This window comes from Xenopus laevis, chromosome 2S (assembly GCF_017654675.1).
Source record: "Xenopus laevis strain J_2021 chromosome 2S, Xenopus_laevis_v10.1, whole genome shotgun sequence".
NCBI classification, from domain to species: domain Eukaryota; kingdom Metazoa; phylum Chordata; class Amphibia; order Anura; family Pipidae; genus Xenopus; species Xenopus laevis.
The window spans coordinates 138,402,729-138,422,173 of NC_054374.1; the positions used below are offsets into that span (position 1 = coordinate 138,402,729).

The 19,445-nt window shown below is 40.1% G+C and overlaps 1 protein-coding gene across 1 annotated transcript in view; it reads left to right on the top strand.

Annotated features, from left to right (window-relative positions):
* The first annotated feature begins 15,589 nt into the window (after nt 1–15,589).
* Nucleotides 15,590–19,445, top strand: part of map3k12.S (mitogen-activated protein kinase kinase kinase 12 S homeolog) — a 56,498-nt gene continuing 52,642 nt past the window's right edge. The window contains 1 exon segment of the mRNA NM_001100941.1: nt 15,590–15,862. The gene's annotated coding sequence lies outside the window, so the exon portion shown is untranslated.

Genomic DNA, 19,445 nt, shown 5'->3' on the forward strand with positions numbered 1-19,445 from the left:
AAACGTCAATGTCGCAGCCAATCAATAGGCGCGTCATCTAAACTCTCAACATGATTGGTTTAAATCTAGAGGGCGGAGGAAGGGGGCGTTTCTTGTTATTTTTTTTACAGTCACAAAGGTGAGAAGAAGCCTATTAATCCCGCCCATCTCGCCGCTAATAGGCCGCTTCTTTTACCAGCGGGCTCCTTGCAGATAAGCTTTTATTGGTTGCAGGAAAACTTTCAGGTGAGTAGCCGAATTTCTTATTGGCTGCATGTGGCCGGTTGAGTGTTGTGTATGTGGAAAGGTGTCTGTGATCGCAAGAGGAGGCAATTGCTGCAGATGGAGGGACCTTTGCTGAAATGGACAAATTACCTGTCAGGTTATTTATTACACGTGAGGCTCTTATTTCTAATTCCTACTTGACTGTAGCATCCCTGACACTTGCTGTTATTCTCAGGGGTAAGCCCTCGCAGCGGGGTGGAGGCAGGGTGTAGTGTAACTGTAACTGTGTGCAATGCACAAGAGATTGGGCGCCAGTAGTTTTATTTGCTTAAACAATAAACGGAGTTTATTAACCAAAACCAGAGTTCACCATGGAGCATGAAACATAGAGTAAAACAGAGATCAATCAAGGTAACACAATATACTCACTGTATGAATATAGAACAACTCTCTGAGGAGTAAGGAGTACATGTAGAGAACAATGCAGCTTGTTGGAAGGTATTTCCCCAATCTTCAGGATTACCTTAAATGGAACTCAGAAACTCTTACTTCCCTGAGTTTAACACTTAGGCCCTACTATGGGGTCAGTAATACCCGGGATCTTAATCCCTCTAATCTCCTCGGCGGAGCTTTGAGCTGCTCAACTAAATACCCTATCTATCACTCCTAGAGTGATCTATTAAAGGGTATAACTATCGCTTCACTAAACTCAGGATGAGTTCCACCACCCTAACCTCTGTGGCCTAACAGAGGAAAGGTTCAGCAGCAATGGCCTCTACCTCATGGCTTTCAAGCCCTTTTATATTATACCACAGTGCCATCTAGCATCCACTGTGAGAACTGCAGGGATGACATAAGCACAAGGTCCCCATAAGGACCCACTGAGGTGTCCATATTACTAGGGATATGCCTGTCTGTAATGGGTAAGGGTGTCTAAGATTTTCACATCCCTACACTGTAATTAAATTACTTATGAGTTTTTTTGGGTTTTTTTCCCGGTGGGCCAGGCATCAGTGGGCCCTTTTGCTTCTAATGATTTAGCCTATTTCATGGTCATTCCCTATTTCTTTATGGGGAAAAAAAGCACGTAAGTAGATCTAAAAGACTAGCAGAATAAAGAGGTTGAGTGAGGAGAGGAGGAATAATTGTTTGGAAAGTGGGCCCACTGTCTAAGGTTTTCTGGTGGGCCTCTGGCATTCCAGTCCTTCACTGATAATGTAGCAGAGATACACAGGTCACATATACTCCAGGGAATCTGGATCACACCAGAACAGGGTTTCCTTCTCCTTTAACCAATTGCAATGCATGTATATAGGAAAATGTTTTATTCCCAAAGTGAACCTAAACTGCTTTTGCTGTAGAGCTCATTACCTACTAAGTACATTATTGGCCTTTTGCTCAATGTACATTGTACAGTGCATTGCATACCTTCCCAACTGTCCTGTTTTTCGCAGGACAGTCCCGATTTGGACATCTCAACCCGCAGTCTCTAATTGTTACTGTGTCCCGACTTTCTGTTTGATCTCCTGCACTGAACAGGCAGCTTAAAGAGCTATTCAACTTCATTAGCAAAACTGTAATAACACATAAAAAACCACAGAAACTTTCATAACCTGCCAAATTTTGTAAAATGGGTCAAACAAATTCTGAGTGTGGCAAATCTTCTTGTCCCTCTTTCTTTTTCCAAAATGTTGGGAGGTATGCATTGGCTGTATCATATTTCTTTTATACCACAGTAATCTGAGTTGTCCAGCAAGGCATGTCATGGGAAGCAGCTAATGAGAAATTATACTGTAACCTCCCCATATGGACCTTCTCCATCTCGCCTTCAAACACTGGGATTTTGGCCTGTGGTGGTTGTATTCATTTTGATTGTATTTATGTCCCATTCAATTCTCTTATTCTTTAGGACTTTTATATTTTTGAAATTTTACATACTACAGGTATGGGACCTGTTCTCCACAATTTTCAGGACCTGAGGTTTTTCAGATAACAGATATTTCTGTAAATTGGATCTCCTTATTTTGTCTACTAACAAATAATTTAAACATTAAATAAAGCCAATAGAATTGTTTTACCTCCAATAAGGATTATATTATACCTTAGTTTGGTCAAGTCCAAGATACTGTTTTATTATTACAGAGAAAAATGGAGTCTATGGGAGACGGCCTTTCTGTAATTCGGAACTTTCTGGATAAAGGGTTTCCGGATAACTGATCCCATACCTGTATTTGTATTATCTTTTCTTTTAATATTTATTTCTTTTTTTTCTTTTAATATTCGGTTCTGCTAGTGCAGAGAGCACAATTGTGCAATTTTACTCTCCACACGAGCAATGAAAGGGCATCAAGGAGCCCCGAAATGTTGTCGTTAGCAACAAATCAGCAATTAATTTATATCAGTCTGCCATCAATTAGAAAATGAAAGCAAATATTAAATTTTTTATCGGTAAGTGTACTTGTGTCATTTAGCACCTATTTTAGTCAATCATCTGCATACTGTCAAGTGAGGACTCCCTTTTAGCTAAATATGAATGCAATACATTGATTATAACTTTCCTTCCCCAGAGGAGCCTTCTGCTGGTGAAACCCTTGGAAGGAAATTGTCGAAGTTGCAGGTATTTTGCAATTTTCTGATGCAGCAAATACAAGAAATGCAAGGAGCAGTGGATACAGATGGGCCCGTAGCTTCTCCTGATATAGAGGTATCAAATGCCTGGGTCTGGGCTTTTGTGGGCTTTTTACAATTTTGGGCCTGTACAGAGGAACTAGTATGCGCTGGCCCATTATGTAGAGTTAGCTGGAAATTATTCCCCAAGTGATATGAATGTCCTATGAGCTTACTGTATACTGATGGACATTTCTTCAACCATGACCATTTTTGCTATTACTTTATCTCATTTTAATATGTCCATGTTTTTGAATATCTATTGTACAGTGGGATTTTTTTTCTCAGCCTCTGACCAAGCAGGTTTAACTGGATTAGTGATTACAGGATAATCTGCACCATCTATCAGAGAGATTACATTTCACGTGCAAGGTGAAAGAAATGAACTAAATCTGCTTAGCACCTAGTAATGTCTTATGACTAAACTGGAAATTTGTGTAGATATGTACAGTATATTATTAAGGTGCACCGAATCCAGGATTCGGTTCAGGAGTCAGTCAGGATTTGGCCATTTAGGATTGTAGGATTTAGTGCTTGTTGAACTGAATCCAAATCCTTAAAATCACACAAAGAAATAAAAATGTTTTCCCTGTGGGACTGTGAGTAATCTGACTCCCTAAAGGTGGCCATAGACCATCGCTCTGATAACATTGTATGAAACTTTTTTTTCAAACAATATTTGGTACGTGTATGGTGGTAGACGAGTCGACCGATATCAGCAGAAGACTTGGATATCAGTTGGCTCAATGATCTGGCCGGCTAGAAAATTTTGATTGGGCACCTTTGAAGGCACCTGAACAGCGGCCATTGTTACTGCTGAATCCTCAGATACAGGTAGAATTCTATTGTTTCTATCTATATATCTGATGATTCAGCTCTACACGTGTGTATTGAAACGGACGATCTTTCTTGGAAAGATCGTTTCCAGGATAGATTGTAAATGTAATGTTTATGGCCACCTTTCGGGAACAGTCTGGGCTGTAATTGCAGGCAAATTAAAACAATGTGTCTTAAGGTGGCACCTCTACACTGGGTGAGTAGGGGTCTGTATAACTTTAGTAGTGATTATACCATAGAAACTAGAAATACTATAGAAACTGTTTTCTAGCGATGAAATGTTTAGGTGGATTCCAACTGAGAAGCTATATTACAACCATAACTAAAAAGTAATTATAGATACATCGAAGGATGATGTTGAACTAGGTAAAAATTGCTCAATTATTGGTGTTTAATTGATTAATGTGCATGCTGGTAAGGGAAGCAAAGCTGTGTCTGTGTGAGTTCAATTACTATTGCTATTATGCTTTGTGGAAAGTACAAGCAGCCTGCTGTGCCTTGTATGGGACCTGTTCTCACATCTCTTGCTCATTAGAAGACTGCATGAGGCACATCAGTTCCAAGCAATATGGAATTGCACAGGAGATGCCTCCTCTAGAAAAGCCTGCTGGCATTAAGCTTCCATGGCACACAAGGTATTTTATCAGGCATGACTATTTTAATCTCTGGGCCTACTGCTGCCATCTTGTGGCTGTTTTGTGCTTTCATTAGGAAGTTACCAAAAAATTCATTCTGCAGAAAGTCGTGGCATTAGAAAAGGGAATAACGGGAGAGTTAGTATCTGCAGCTGCAGATTGGTTATCCAGTTGTTTATACATAACTGTATTCATTGCTCAGTTAGCCAGTGATAGTTATGTGCCACACACAGTGATTTGCACAGGCTCCTGCACATTCCAGATTTTATGAAGATCGTTTCATATCTATATCTCCTTCTCCCCAATTTTACAGGTGAAAAATTCAGTGACCCCTTCTCCTATGAGAACACCACAGAGGTATGACCTAATGAGACATGGCTGGATAGTGACCAGCAATTAATTTCCTAGCTATGGGTCACTGCACTAGGGGAAATCTGTTTCCATATTTGTGAATAGCCAGTGAAATCCATCCATGGCTGCACTGTAAGACTAGGCGAGTATGAGACACAGAAAGATCTCACATTTTATTATCTGTAAATGGCATGTTTAGCCGAAGGAACTCTCTCTATACAGTAATGAGTGTCTTATTTATAAACTCAATAACATTTGGAACCTAAACATCTAGGAACAAAATCAGAAACATAGCTGTACAAAATGGTTTCATGCACAGCATCCCTCTGTACATGTGCACGTATGTATATGTTTATAAAGTGCTACCTGTGTACCCATTGCTGTACATTAAAACAATACAATAATAAAAAATACATAAATACTTTTACATATACAATCAAATTTAAGCACTAAGAGGCAAGAGGAAGGAAGTCCCTGCTGTACAGAACTTCTCTAAATACATAAGATTCTTAAAGGGACACTTATTAAAGGGGTTGTTCAGCTTTGCTTAACTTTTTGTATGATGTATTGGGGCAAATTTACTAAAGGGTGAAGTGACTAATGCTGGCGAAAAATCGTGTGATGTAATTTTGGGCATAAATTCACTAGCGAAAGAGACTCTGGTGCTACTTCACACTCTAACGCCAGGCGGATTTTCGATCTGGCGAATGGACGTAACTACGCAAATTCACTAAGATACGGATTTTAATGAAGATTACCTCTTGCGCCAGACTTGCCTTCGCCACCTCAGACCAGCGAAGTGCAATAGAGTAGATAGGAGTTCCTCAAAAAAAATGTGAACATTTTTCTAAGTCCCAAAAAACGCTGGCGACTTTTTAGTTTTTCAAAGTAAAAGGCTGCAAAAGATTGTACATTTTTTTAGGGTACCCCCTACATTTCCTTACATGTAGCACATAAACTATACACTGGGCATATGTGTAGGGCAACATAACAACTTTATTTTATTTTATTATCGTTCGGTGCCCTGGATGCAGCTTTGCATTTTAGTGAATTAGCGAATTTTTACCTGGTGAAGTGTGGCGATGTGAGCAAAGCTGTCGCTGGCGAATTTCCGGAGGTTAGTAAATTTGCCCCATAGAGTGATGTCTAATGGTTTCCTTTTTTATAATTTGTGGTTTTTGCTTTATTTAGCTTTTTAGTCAGCAGTTCTCCAGTTTGCTAATTCAGCAATCTGGTTGCTAGGGTCAAAATAACCCTAGCTACCATGCATTCATTTCAATATGAGACTGGAATGTGAACAGGAGAGGCCTGAAGTGAAAGATGAGTAATAAAAAGTAGCAATGACAATAAATGTGTAGCCTTACAAAGCATTTGTTTTTAGATGAGGTCAGTGACCCCCATTTGAAAGCTGGAAAGAAGATATACTAATTCAAAAACTAAAAAAAGCAAACATGAAGGCCAATTGAAAAAATACATAAAAATAGCCATTCTATAACATACTTAAAGTTAAATTACAGGTGAATCACCTCTTTAAAACATCAAGGGTTTGTATTGCTAAAAGAGAAGCTTACAGACTTTATAGGCTTGGGTCTCCTTTTGTAGCCTAACATTTGTTTGGGCGACCCTTGGGTCGCAGAAATATGAGAAGATGTTTGCTTTTATATAGTTCCAGTTTAATCCTAAAGTGTAAATACACCACCATGAAACTTGTTTTCCTTCCTTCCTTTGGAATCATTGGGGTGATATTATAACAGATGCAATCTTGATCTAGGTACAGTTAACTACAGAATCAGCAGGGAGCAGTCACTGCTTTTTAAAACATCTGACTGGTTTCTGTGGGTTGATAAATCTGGGCAAATTTTGGAGCTTCTATTTTATTATGTCTTCAGCAAGTAATGGAACTGACATAACAAGGCCTTTTCTCTGAGTCTCCCAGACAGGTTGATGATGTCACTGTATTATGTATTATTATGTGCTGGGCCCCTCTGAAGATGGGGGGCCTGGTGCACTCTAGTTATGCCACTGCATGCAACTTCAAGAATCAGTCATGATAAAATGGTGTGCATGAGAGGAGATATTTTGCTCTAGTAGGGGATCATTTAATAAAACGATTTGCCCCTTTTCTAGTAACCCATAACAGAGAGCATTTATTGGTCACCTATGAGTTACTAAACCTGGCAGCAATTCTTTTAACATTTATTAATTTACTCCGATAGATTTATACAAGTAAAAAAACAGGCAGGGATAGGTTCAATTTTTATAGGTGCTAATACCAGAACTCACGGAAATTCGGTAGGATTGATTTTGGCTTTTCATTTTAAACAATAATTTACAATCTCTTGTACTGAAATTCCCTGTAATTGATGCCTCATGTACTTTCCTTTGCAGAAAACCTTTGGAAGAAGCCCAACTAAATTTCATCCTGCATTATCTGTTTTTTGTACAGAACTTTTTTTTTTTTTTTGCCTGCAAGAACCAGGAAGTTGGAAAGTGAAATTCATTTGTTTCCTTGTTTGCCCTTTTAATGCAAGAAAGAACTGGCATTCATAGCTGTTTCTTAATTAAAACAATATGTTCAACACAAACGCTATTCATTGCATTAACGTTACTGCCCTTTATTTTACAGGTGTGTGTGTCAATGTAAAAAAACAAAAATAGAGACCACTCAGGCTCACCGCAGACTTCTCCCAATGCCAGGTGCTCAGTCTCCAGTGTCCCCACTGTATCATACGCAATAATCCGAATAGACGCCACTTCTGGGCTGTTTTTATTGTAGCAGGTAGCTGATCACATACCTAACGCGTTTCGGGATAAAATCCCTTAATCATAGGCTGACGTTCCATTACAAACAGCTGTAGTTTTATACAAGTTATTATAGTGACCCCTAGTGGGCTTACTTTAAAATACTTTTTTATTTTAAACTTTTAAAAAGGTTTTTCTGTTGAATTAGTTAAAACACAATATACAAAATATATATATATATATACAATAATCTTTCTATTAAAAAAAACCTAAAAGACCAAATAGAAGATTTAATACCCCTATTTAAATTCCGAAAAGGGGTGTAGTGCCTAAGTATACTTTATGGATACTAATTGTGGGTTTCGTACATTTTTCCTTATTTTCTTTTTTTCCTTTTTTATCTTATTCCGATCTTATTACATTGTATCCATTACTGGTATGGTTTCTTATTTACATGGGACCTATTTATTATGCATCTCTGGACATTTTAGAAGGGTAAAGGGGAGGTAAAGTGCATGTGTGTGTGTTTCTAGAAAAACACACCCTTGCAACAATCAAAATTATTTCAATGGGATTGGATACTCTATTTTGTTGCAATATATGTCATTTTTAATATAAATAACTAATGTCATGTCTGTAATTGAGGCCATTTGTGTGTGTCAATGTACGTGAGAAACATTTCATATTACAAGGGATCCTTTATTGGGGTAAATGCAGTCTTCAACAGCTCCTCCAACTACATTGTTTACCTTATTACTGCCTCCCTTCCTGCAGATAAGCTACACTTTGAATTTGTTATTGGATACCCATAAGGCTTTTCAGATATACACTGCCATCAGAAATCCTGGGGTAATATGATGAAAACTGATTTAAATAAACAGTAACAATGAAAAATGAAAGTCATGAAAATATTAGGTACTGTTTTGCTGCACTGGAAAAACTGGCTACTATAGTTCATATAAACAAGCTGCTGTGTAGCCATGGGGGCAGCCATTCAAAGCTGAAAAAGGAGAAAAGGCTCAGGATACACAGTAGATAACAGATAAGCTCTGTAGTATACAATGGGATTCTTCAGAACTTATCTGTTTCTAGGTGTGTAATAGTTTACACAAGGCAAGAAGGCCCTTCTGAATGTCTTTAGGAGACTGTTGTTCTGGCACTTTACTCATGTACCACTCTGGGGTATTGTTTTGGGATTCCTTTATATTTCACATAATGCAGGTTAGAGACATACACCACAATCATAAGCAGTTATAAATCTACAGTAACTGTAACCTAACCAGGGATATTACACATTAATATTTCTTTGTAAGACTGTAATTAATGTCTAAAAATATTGTAGTGTAATTATAGATATTGTACATATACCTGGGGTTTTGTAAAGCAAGTCCTCCATTATTTCTCACTGAAATACATTTTACATAAAAAAAAAACAGAATAGGTTGGGCCTTTCATAATATGGCAAAAGGGGTTCCCGGGAATAAATCTATATTTAACACTATTAAGCAGGGCATTGGAAGCTCATTCTTAAAGTGGGTCCACAGACCAAAATTTATATAAGGCTTCTTTTATTGGATTCCATAGGCAGCCTCATTACTCTTCATACTGTTGACTTTACTCCTCTCTCTCTCTGTCAGATGCTGATTCACAGTAGGACTCTTGCACTTCTCATGCTACATGATACTATATTAAGGAATCATAATGATGAATAATTGACAGTGTGAATGAGAAAATAGCTTTAAGCATGGCCTTACTATGCAATGGTCTCTGAGGGGAAAGGCTTTTGTCCCAGGGGGGTGCTGAGCATAATTACCATACAGGAATGCACTTGCTCTATTAATAGCTTGTTGTCAACAATGGTCTCATTTGAGGCTTGTTGTGATCTTATTTGTTTATTCACTTCAATGATATTAATGCTTTACCACTGTTATTCTAAAACTTGCTGCCAAGTTGTGCCGAAGCATTCCCTGTTACCAGATGGGCAAATTTGGGTTCATTTATGATCTCAAGATCTACTGTGATAGAATAGATGCAAAACGAAATATGCATTAATACTATTTACAAATGCACTTGCACCCTTACATGCTCCTAACAACTTGCAGCGAGTGGCATTCCGCCCTTTCAGCCTGCTCTGATAAACTGCGCATCAATGAATATATGAACACTTAGGGGTTAATTTATCAAAATCCAAAGTTATCTCGTTATTTTCTGAAATATACTGTGACCAAATCGCACGGGTTATTTCCCCTTATTTATCAATTAATTTTCCTGAAAAAATTTCAGTTATGGAAAAAATTGTGAAAATTGTACGAAAATTTGAACCGTGCGCATTTTTTTTGGATTTTCTTCCCGAAAAATTTAGATTTTATTCAGATTTTGCCCAAAAACGACGAAATCTTCAGATTTTTGCATGAAACCCAGCGCAGATCAGGATATTTTTGGGACTTCTCCAGTTGACTTATATACAACCTTGGCAGGTCAGAGATGCTGGATTTTCGGATTCTGACTTCTGCCATCCTCTGGGTATAATAAATCACAACAAATTCAAAAAAAAATTTTCACTAAAAATTCAGATTTTATATATAAAAAAACTCGATATGTTTTTTCGACATTTGGACTTTTATAAATAACCCCGTAAGGAACTCTAAGCAACTGGCAACCTGAACCTGGCAGTAATTCCAGGGTTCCTCTAACAGGTTGCATTCATGGATGCATCTAAGTTGCAGCAGTCAAAATTGGAGGTTAAAGCTATTAGTGATGCAGTGATGCCATCTACACATGTAGAAATCATATGCCACAAGACAAGTACGATTCATGAAAAGTGGGGGATAATTTGCACTTTTGGCAGACACTACTATGCTGGAATTCTGTAAGAAAAATGCTTTGTGGGAAAAAAATGCATATTGTCTTGCTTCTGTGAGTCCTATGGTGTTTTATTCTATGATTAGTTTGCATTTGTAAGAATGGGATGGGGGGCCCTTTAGGCCGTCATGTTCATTGTAAGGCTACATGGGGGTCATTAATAAAGTTTGTGCAGTGTATATTTATTTGCATATAATTGGTTTATGCATGCAAATCTGTTTAGTGAATATTTTGCCAGCCACTAGTGTTTTGGCGTAACTCTAACACAGTGTGTACATAAAATTTCGCACTTTAAATACACCAATCTTGTCCAGTGTTATAACTATAAACAAGCACAGGGCAAATATGTTCACTGCGTAAACTTCTGCACAAAGTTTATAAATGGACCCCCATGACTCATTATTAATAGGTTTTTATCAAGACCAGCCTTGAAAAGTCCTTGCGGAGAAAGATCAGCTGATGTGGTAACAGACAATGAATAAATGAGTTAAGGTGGCCATACAGACCGAGTCGGCAGCTTATTGGCCCGTGTATGGGGGCCCGCATCTGTTCGTTGATGCGGTCCCGCGATCCGACCGCCCGTTCGCTAGGATAGGGCCCAACGATCGGATCAGCCCGATATTGCCCACCTGAGGTGGGCATATCGGAGGGAGATCCGCTCGTTTGGCGACATCGCCAAACGAGCGGATCTCTCCATGTATGGCCACCTTTTGTCTTTGGGATGAAGTTATTGGTGGGCAAAATTTGTATAGATTGTGTAAATAGGTTTAGGTACCCAGCTGTATAAACCGACTACGACAATGCGGTAATGGCGGACACACACAGTGTGTCCAGTCTCCCATCCAATCGCAGCTCTCGCGATACGCCGTTCACTTTTTGCCGACTACACCATCACCTGCTGAATCATTGCGGAGTGCTGATCAAAGTATATCTAGGAGTCTGGCATCTTTAATAACAACTTGGCTGTATTCAGGCACATAATCAGGTAACATTACCCACGGTCAGGGTCTGTCACCTGGTGATTTAGACAAGATGGAATCACTCCCCATAGTGTTCACTAAACACACTGTCCAGGGCCATTAAACATGAGTGAATGCAATGCCAGAGGGTACAAGGCAGACTAAACTGGTCTCCTTTGTCTGCTACTTTCTAATTCCACTATCCAACTCCTTGCTGAGCATTTGACAGTGACATGAGGAAAATACATAGGAACAAAAAGCTAATACACATAAAGCAGCTCTCCATTTTAGACAATGCGGATCAATAAAAATAATTTTCTTATGGCATATAAACTAACAAGCAGACACGAGTGCCTAATGTAAAAGCCCTTACTCGGCTGAAAACATGCTGTCAACAAAGGGAAAGATTATATACACCCCTCTGACATTTCAGAACAATTGATATAATTGAATATGTTAACTCTCAATAAACCATTGTGTGAAAAAAAAAACAAAAGAAGGTATATGATACAGCACTATTGCTAAAGACTGATCAAAGACCCACCAGTCCTAAATGCTTAAATTAAAGGAAACTTGTGTTCTGACCTCCCGTGTCAATTTTAGCTGTATCTCAAATCTCTGAAGACCTTGCTCACCCCCCAACCTCTGCCATCCTTATGGGCTCCTCCAGTTAGGCCCACTTCTTGGGTACTTGGTATGCAGGACTCCATATCCAAGTGCTGACCTGGACTAAATAGGAAAGATAGAATTACTGTGCATCAAAGCAGTGGGTAGTTTGGAACTCATTGGACTCACCTGGAGTGGCTCCCCTGGGAAGAGAGAAGTTTGAATAACTATGCACCTAACCACTGGGCAGTTTGGAACTGACTGGACTGTTGCGGGAAGAGGGATGTTAGCATTACCGTGGATCAATCCTCTTGGCAATTTTAAAGCTGTTTGCCAGTTTTGGAATATCAGCAAAAGCAGCCTCTAAGTCTTTTATTGGCCCCATTTTTAGACAACTGGAAGTGAGGACTGTCTGGCAGGCTGCAATGGAAGCGTGTGAAATATAAGTAAAATATATACCCTGAGTGCTTTGCTGCTAATTATTATCTTGAAATTATGTATTAGGCAGGGGATATGGGTTGGTGCTGTGGGGGCAGGTTTCACAAAGAATCACTAAGTATTTGTCTCTGCATCATAAATAAATAAAATTCAGATATTTTAGCATATTTATATTTTTGTGCTCTAATGAATGTCCTAAACCTTTTGCCAAAGTACTCAGCTGCTTGTATACATCGGTTATGATGCTATTTTTGTAGCACACAGACATTAAGGTAAAGGGATATGTCTGGGCTGATCTTATAGAAAATGAGCTCATATTTGATTGACATGGGTCCAGTGGACCCTTGATGTGGAGTTTCTTTGTGTCTGTATTCCTTGCTGTGCACATCTGGTTCCAAGCCACTTAGTCCATTAGCAGCCCTTACCGTACTGATCAGATTACAAATTGCAAAGACTTATGGGGTATCAACACATTAACTAAGTCCCTTGCTAGGAACCAGCGCCTCTAATGTACAAGATGGGAATGCCCTTGATGCAGCTTGTCCTTAAAACTCACTCAGCTGTAGCCGCACATGCTCTTTCTTTCCTTACATAATCCTTTTATCTGTCAGAGATGTGCAGAAGTCCGATGATGTAGGCTACAAGACACTGCCTTTGCATAGCCTTATTTGTATCTAAACAAGAGCCCATTTGGATGTTTCTGGCTGCAGAGCTGTGATATCTACCATTACCAGGTATTGCCTATGGGTAACACTTAATAATAAATGAAACTGACCAGTCTGTGGCCTAACAAAGTGAGCTAAACTAAAAAAAATCTAGATACTACCATTTAGTTTACAATGAATATCTGACTGCTGTTTGCACATTACAAAATGAATTAGAAGGACCTTATGCATATTAATGTCTTTAAGCCTTGAAAAAAACATATTAAGGTAAAAGCTAGAGGTAGTTGACCCTGTGCAGTTTAGCACCTCAGGTAGCCAATATACCCCACATTGTGTTGGCACTTTCACCCAGAGTCTCAACCACATCTCTACATAGACACGTGGCTAATGGAATGGAAGTCATCAGGGTCATGTGAGTTTGGTTCTATTCCATTTGCACTGGTTGAAAGAACATAAAACCTTTATGATAATATGTTAGGACTCTTGTGTAGTGACCTATAGGTGAATGTGATGTCTGACAATGTGGGCACTGCTAGGCCACAATGGCATTGAGTCCTGATATATGATCCTGCAATCTTAAATGGGAAAACATGCATCAGTTAATAGTGCTGCTCCAGCAGACTTCTGCACTGATAATCGTTTTTCAAAAGAGTGGACAGATTTTTTCAACATTTAATTTTGAAATCTGACATGGGATTAGACATATTGTCCATTTCCCAGGTGCCCCCAGTCACGTGACTTGTGTGCTGATAAACTTCAGTCACTCTTTACTGCTGCACTGCAAGTTGGAGTGATATAAACCCCCTCCCTTCTCCCCCAGCAGCCCATCAGCAGAACAATGGGAAGGTAACCAGATAGCTCCCTGGTAGATATAAGAACAGCACTCAATAGTAAAAATCCATGTCCCACTGAGACACCTTCAGTTACATTGAGTAGGAGAAACAATAGCCTGTCTGATAGCAGTTCCATATATTGTAACCTCCACACACCTGTAGTTCACTCTCCCTGCTTATGGTGGTGCTGGACTTACATAGACCGGGCAAGGTCCGTTAGAAACAGTGAAAAGAAGTAACCGAATCCACACACATACAATTTTTTGAAAGCAGTTCCATCCTGAAGTGCTGGCTCTTTTTGAAAGCACATGGCCAGGAGAAATGAGCTAAGATGGCGCCTACACACCAATATTACAACTAAAAAAGATACACCTGATGTTTTAGGAATGAAATTTTATATTGTAGAGTGAATTATTTGCAGTGTAAACAGTGTAATTTAGAAATAAAAACGACACCATAAAAATCATGACAGAATCCCTTTAATCTCATTCTAGCAAGTCGAACAAAATAATATTAAATGATCACGAGGCCTATATGTTTCCTAACACACACACACCAGTGAAAATGCACTTGGATCAACTGTAGTGGAATTAGATGTAAATACTCAAAACACAGTGACATTCCCATATATTGGCTTTTGCTGAACTCACATTTGGGTGTCGTATACACAATCCAGTACATCGAGTTGGACCAAATGACTGACTGGACCATATGACTGACTGCCTTTCCTTGGGCTAATGACATTTTTCAGAGGAAAGCCATGTTGCTGGCATTATATACAGACCACGGGCTGCTCAATGAGCCAAGAGTGATGGTGTCTGCCTCCAAAATCTGTATATGGGAAACAGGCCCACACTGTCAATCTGTTAATAGTGGCAAATGCCAGATTCCATAGACACTCACTATTTATTAGGCCTCTGTGTTCTAGAAATGGCAAGTCATAATCTGAATCCCAGTGCAGAGCTGGAGAGAAAGAGCCCTTACATCAGAGCTACATGTCAGGGCCAGAACTAGTGGTGGGCAGCAGCGTCACCTGTATAAGACGCAAAGAAGATTTTTGGAAAGTGGAGTAGTGGGCACTTTCAGAAAATATTGCAGAATGCAAAGGGTCACTTTATTGTCTCAGCATTGAATCAGCCCCACAGCAAATTATTTCTCAGGCCCCCCAAAATGGCTGACGTTTTACCATTATTTATTGAAATTGCATATGAATTAATTAGGGCATAATGGGGCCCCTATTCGTCCTGCAGGGTCTGCTTTATCTGTAGTTACAGCCCTGGAGCAGGCCCAGACTGGCCATCTGTGAGTTCTGGCAAATGCCAGAGGGGCTGCCATAAGATGCCGTAGAAAGTCCCTATTTAGTGGTCTGATGGTGAGCTGATTGGGCCTCTGTGTACCTGAAATGCCTGGGCCTATTTTGACTCCAAGTCCAGACCTGCCCTGGAGTGACCCTTGCATTGGGTTCCAAAGTCCCAGCATCGCATCTATAAATCTGATGGGCTGCCACTTACATTTCAGCAATACACTGGTTCATTGGGATATAGGAATCCATTACTATCCTAGCAGAAGCTTAATTCGATCAATGACACGGGCATAGCGACATAGAGAGCGCTAATGTGGCGCTAACTGCACCGCAACGTCACCTTCATCTACAGCCGCTGTCCTTGGTCCTGAACAGGGTTAATGCTGCTGCTTTGGGCGTGACTAACCTCCGCTGGGATGCGTAGATGGGTGGGCGTGTCTATCTTACTGTCCCTCCCCCTTTAACACGCGAAACCCCCCCCACCCCTAAAGCATCAGTTCGGTGCACCGCTGGTCTCTGTGTCAGTCCTATCACAGGGGAGAACTGGGGGTCTGCAGTCTCATCCTCCCCATCCCCCTCACAGCTGTCTCTCCATCCCTCTCCCTGACACTACAATTAGCCAGATGGGGACCAGGCAGAAGCAGTGACAGAAGGCCCCAGGGACAGGCGTCTCCTACACTATTGTGCGACTGAGGCAGCGAGACACACGGACACCGACTGGCGACACATCCCGAGACGTCTCTGGAGCGCTGGCTTACAGGTGAGAGAGAGGAGGCTGCAGAGATTGCTCTATTGGTTCTCCATAGCTTTCAGTTTATTCTCCTTCCTTCTCATGTAGCACATCATGTACAGGGGGAATGGCTTGTGCTCTGTACTGTGTATTGTACTGTGTATTGTGTATATTGTACTGTGTATTGTGTGTAGATATAGATATATAACATCGTTGTGTGCTGCTGCTGATATGGGATGAAGCTGCATTATGTAGCCCTCTGTATGTGCTGCAGGCCTGCACCAGCCATGACTAGTATATAAATATATATATATATATATATATATATATATATATATATATGTGTGTGTGTGTTACCCTGGGCACTATTACAGCCCAGACCAACAGGCAGTGAGAGACTATAAATCACACATAAATGCAGAAAAATCAGGGAAAGGCCTGAGGTCTGTTACATTATCCCACTACCCCCCCCCCCCAGTGACCTATCCATTAGTGCAGGGGTGTCCAAACTTTTGGCTCGCCAGGCCACATTGGAAAATGATAAAATTGTCTGGGGCCACACATGAAATACACAAAAACACGTTTGATTTGTAAGAGTAAAGGAAATACACAGGAAAGAACTACAATACCAGTTGGATAACCAGATGGAGCTATACACTGGAATATGGGACACCTGGATATTAAATAGACTTATTATTACTGTATATTATTATTACTAACTGGGCAATGGGCAGAACCCCCCCTCCTCCTATTTCCTCTGGAACCAAGCGTTTCAAGATGGGCCGCATTCATATGCATCCTGGGCCGCATGTGGCCCTCGGGCCGCAGTTTGGACACCCCTGCACTAGTGCTACAGAGAGCTGCCAGCCATAGATAAGAAGCACTAGGCATGTACCATCATGGCAGGGGTACTGAGTCCAGTGCAGTAGAACTGGTGCCTGTGTAGGCAGGTGAGAGCATAGATGTAGGCAGGTTATAAATAGCAACGGAGATAAGGAAAAATGGTTGCACATAGAAGATGCGTAAACAAACAGCATACAGCGGAAAGGTTTCATAGAACTTGAGAATATGCCCTGGGAAATATGCAGAGCTTTCTCTTGTTTATTTTAATCCAAATGCACGGAAACCGATATTAATTATTTTAAAAGCGCCTGGAGATTCTTTTCTTCCGAATGTTGGATTGTTGCTTTATAATAAATGTGCTCAGCTCTGGAATCATTTGCTTGTGGTGCTGCTGGAGCAATCCCATGACTGGCCATGAAGGGGCAGTAGAAACCTATCCAAAGAGTAGGGGGGGTGCGATGAATGAAAAAGGTTACACGGATTGTTCATGGGTTTTTGTATGTCTCTGCTTATATCCACTGCCTGGACTAAATGTATGTGTGTGGGGAGGGGGTATATTGTATAGAAATACACTGGTAACTATCTGTACTTTACTTGTTTGCTTATAAATGCTATTTTGTTTGTTTACACATGGCTTGTATGTCTCTGGATACACTATGGATTTCTGCATGTCGGTATGATTCTGTACATATAAAATACCATTGCCTGATATATTTGTGTGTATTGTTAATTTAGGAATATCTAGGCTGCAACCCTCCAGCTGTTTGCCTCTAACTGTCATGGGGATGCTGGGAGTTGTAATTTATACTGAAGAAGAACTGGTCATACAATTAATATAAACACCCCCCCAAGTGACCCCTGTCATGTGGGTCTACCCTAAAACCAGCCCTGTGTGTTACTGTGTGCAGGCCGCATATGGATCAGTCAAAGGAATGTGTGTTCCATTGCTTTCTTATAAAGCACGTCTCTAGTAGATATCATGCTCGCTTGAATTTGTGTAGGAGAAGGTTCTTGGCAGTGTGAGCACAGAGCGATGGCTTGGCAGCTTTTATCTTGTGTGTTTGAGAAAGGATCTAATGCTGAACATGACAAACTGTTTATATGATAAGTCACAGATGGACAGGCTGAGTATGCCTAATCTTACAATATACATACTTGCTCTCAATAATTTACAATATTATGTAGGGTGCAAAATATTTATGTAAATACCCCACAAAATACATTATTGTAGAATTCTTAAAGCTAGTGTCGGACTGGCCCACAGGGATACCAGGAAAACTCCTGGTGGGCCCAGGTGTCAGTGGGCCCTCCTGCTTCAAAACATTTGGCCTATTTAATGGCCATTCTCAATTTCTTTGAGAACAATGAGACAAAATAGATTGAATAATAGATTATAGCATGTAAAGAAAAGAGAATACAGGTTGTGGGAGGAGAGGAATTATAATAGTACTAAGAGTGGGCCCCTGGTCTAAGGTCCTTTGGTGGGCCCCTGGTCTATGGTTTTTGGATGGGCCCCTTGTTTTTCAGTCTGACACTGCTTAAAGGGCACCAATAAAAAACTTGGTGGGCCCCAGCCCTGGTGGACCCCAATACCCCGGACCCGCTCTTCACAGCAAGCAGCTCCTGCACTCTTGCTCTCCTTCGTGACCTCCCCCGCCAGCCGATCAAGTATTAGCCTGCACCTCTGGTATGGGGAACAATTTTAAGATGATAGATGCCCTAATTAAATTGGAAGTGATGCTTTTATCAATGTAGTATTGCACAGGTTACACCGTATATATATATATATATATATATATATATATACACACACACACACACACACACACACACACACACACACACACACACACACACACACACTCATTATAGATGCTGCAAACAGTGTACACATGTCTATTACAGGTATGGTATCTGGAAACCAGTTATCCAGAAAGCTCTGGAAAGGCTGTCGCCCATAGACTCCATTATAATGAAATAATCCAGATTTTTAAAAATGATTTCCTTTTTGTCTGTAATAATAAAACAGTAGCTTGTACTTGATCCAAACTGAGATATACAGTAATTAAACTTTACTGGAAACAAAACCGGCCTATTGGGTTTATTTAATATTTACATGATTTCTAGTAGACTTAAGGTATGGAGATCTAAATTACGGAAACATCTATTATCCGGAAAACCCCAGGTCCCGAGCATTATGAATAATAGGTCCCATACCTGTACCATATATGAGATTCAATGCACAAAGCATGCTTGCGCTACTTATTATACTGGGAATATTGTTGATAACTGACCATCAATGTATTTATGCTCAAGTCTAGCGCCACAGGGTGCTCTTAAATTTTGCTCTCCATGGAACTATTTATTTATGTCTATTTGTTGGTATAAGGGCAGAAATGCTGAGCACGTAGGGACGTGGATCGATGTCTATTGATTATTAGTAAGAAAACATTAAGTGACACATAAAATGAAAGCCTAGAAGGGCTTAAAGCAGTCGGAAGAGGAGACCCTCCCAGAGAGAGGATAATGTTACAACAGATTCTCACGTATTCTCTGTATCATAATATTATTGTTTATAATGCAGTAGGCCTGCAGAACAGCATTGTTTACATACAAGAAAGATTTTGACAGTGGTAGGGTGTTTAAGGCTACTTTGTATTAGGAAAGTATAAAGCACAGGTCTCCAACCTTCAAACATTAATACATTTTGGAACTACTGTATGTACCATATTCCTCTTTCTGCAAATGATATTAACCATGGCTTGGCTGT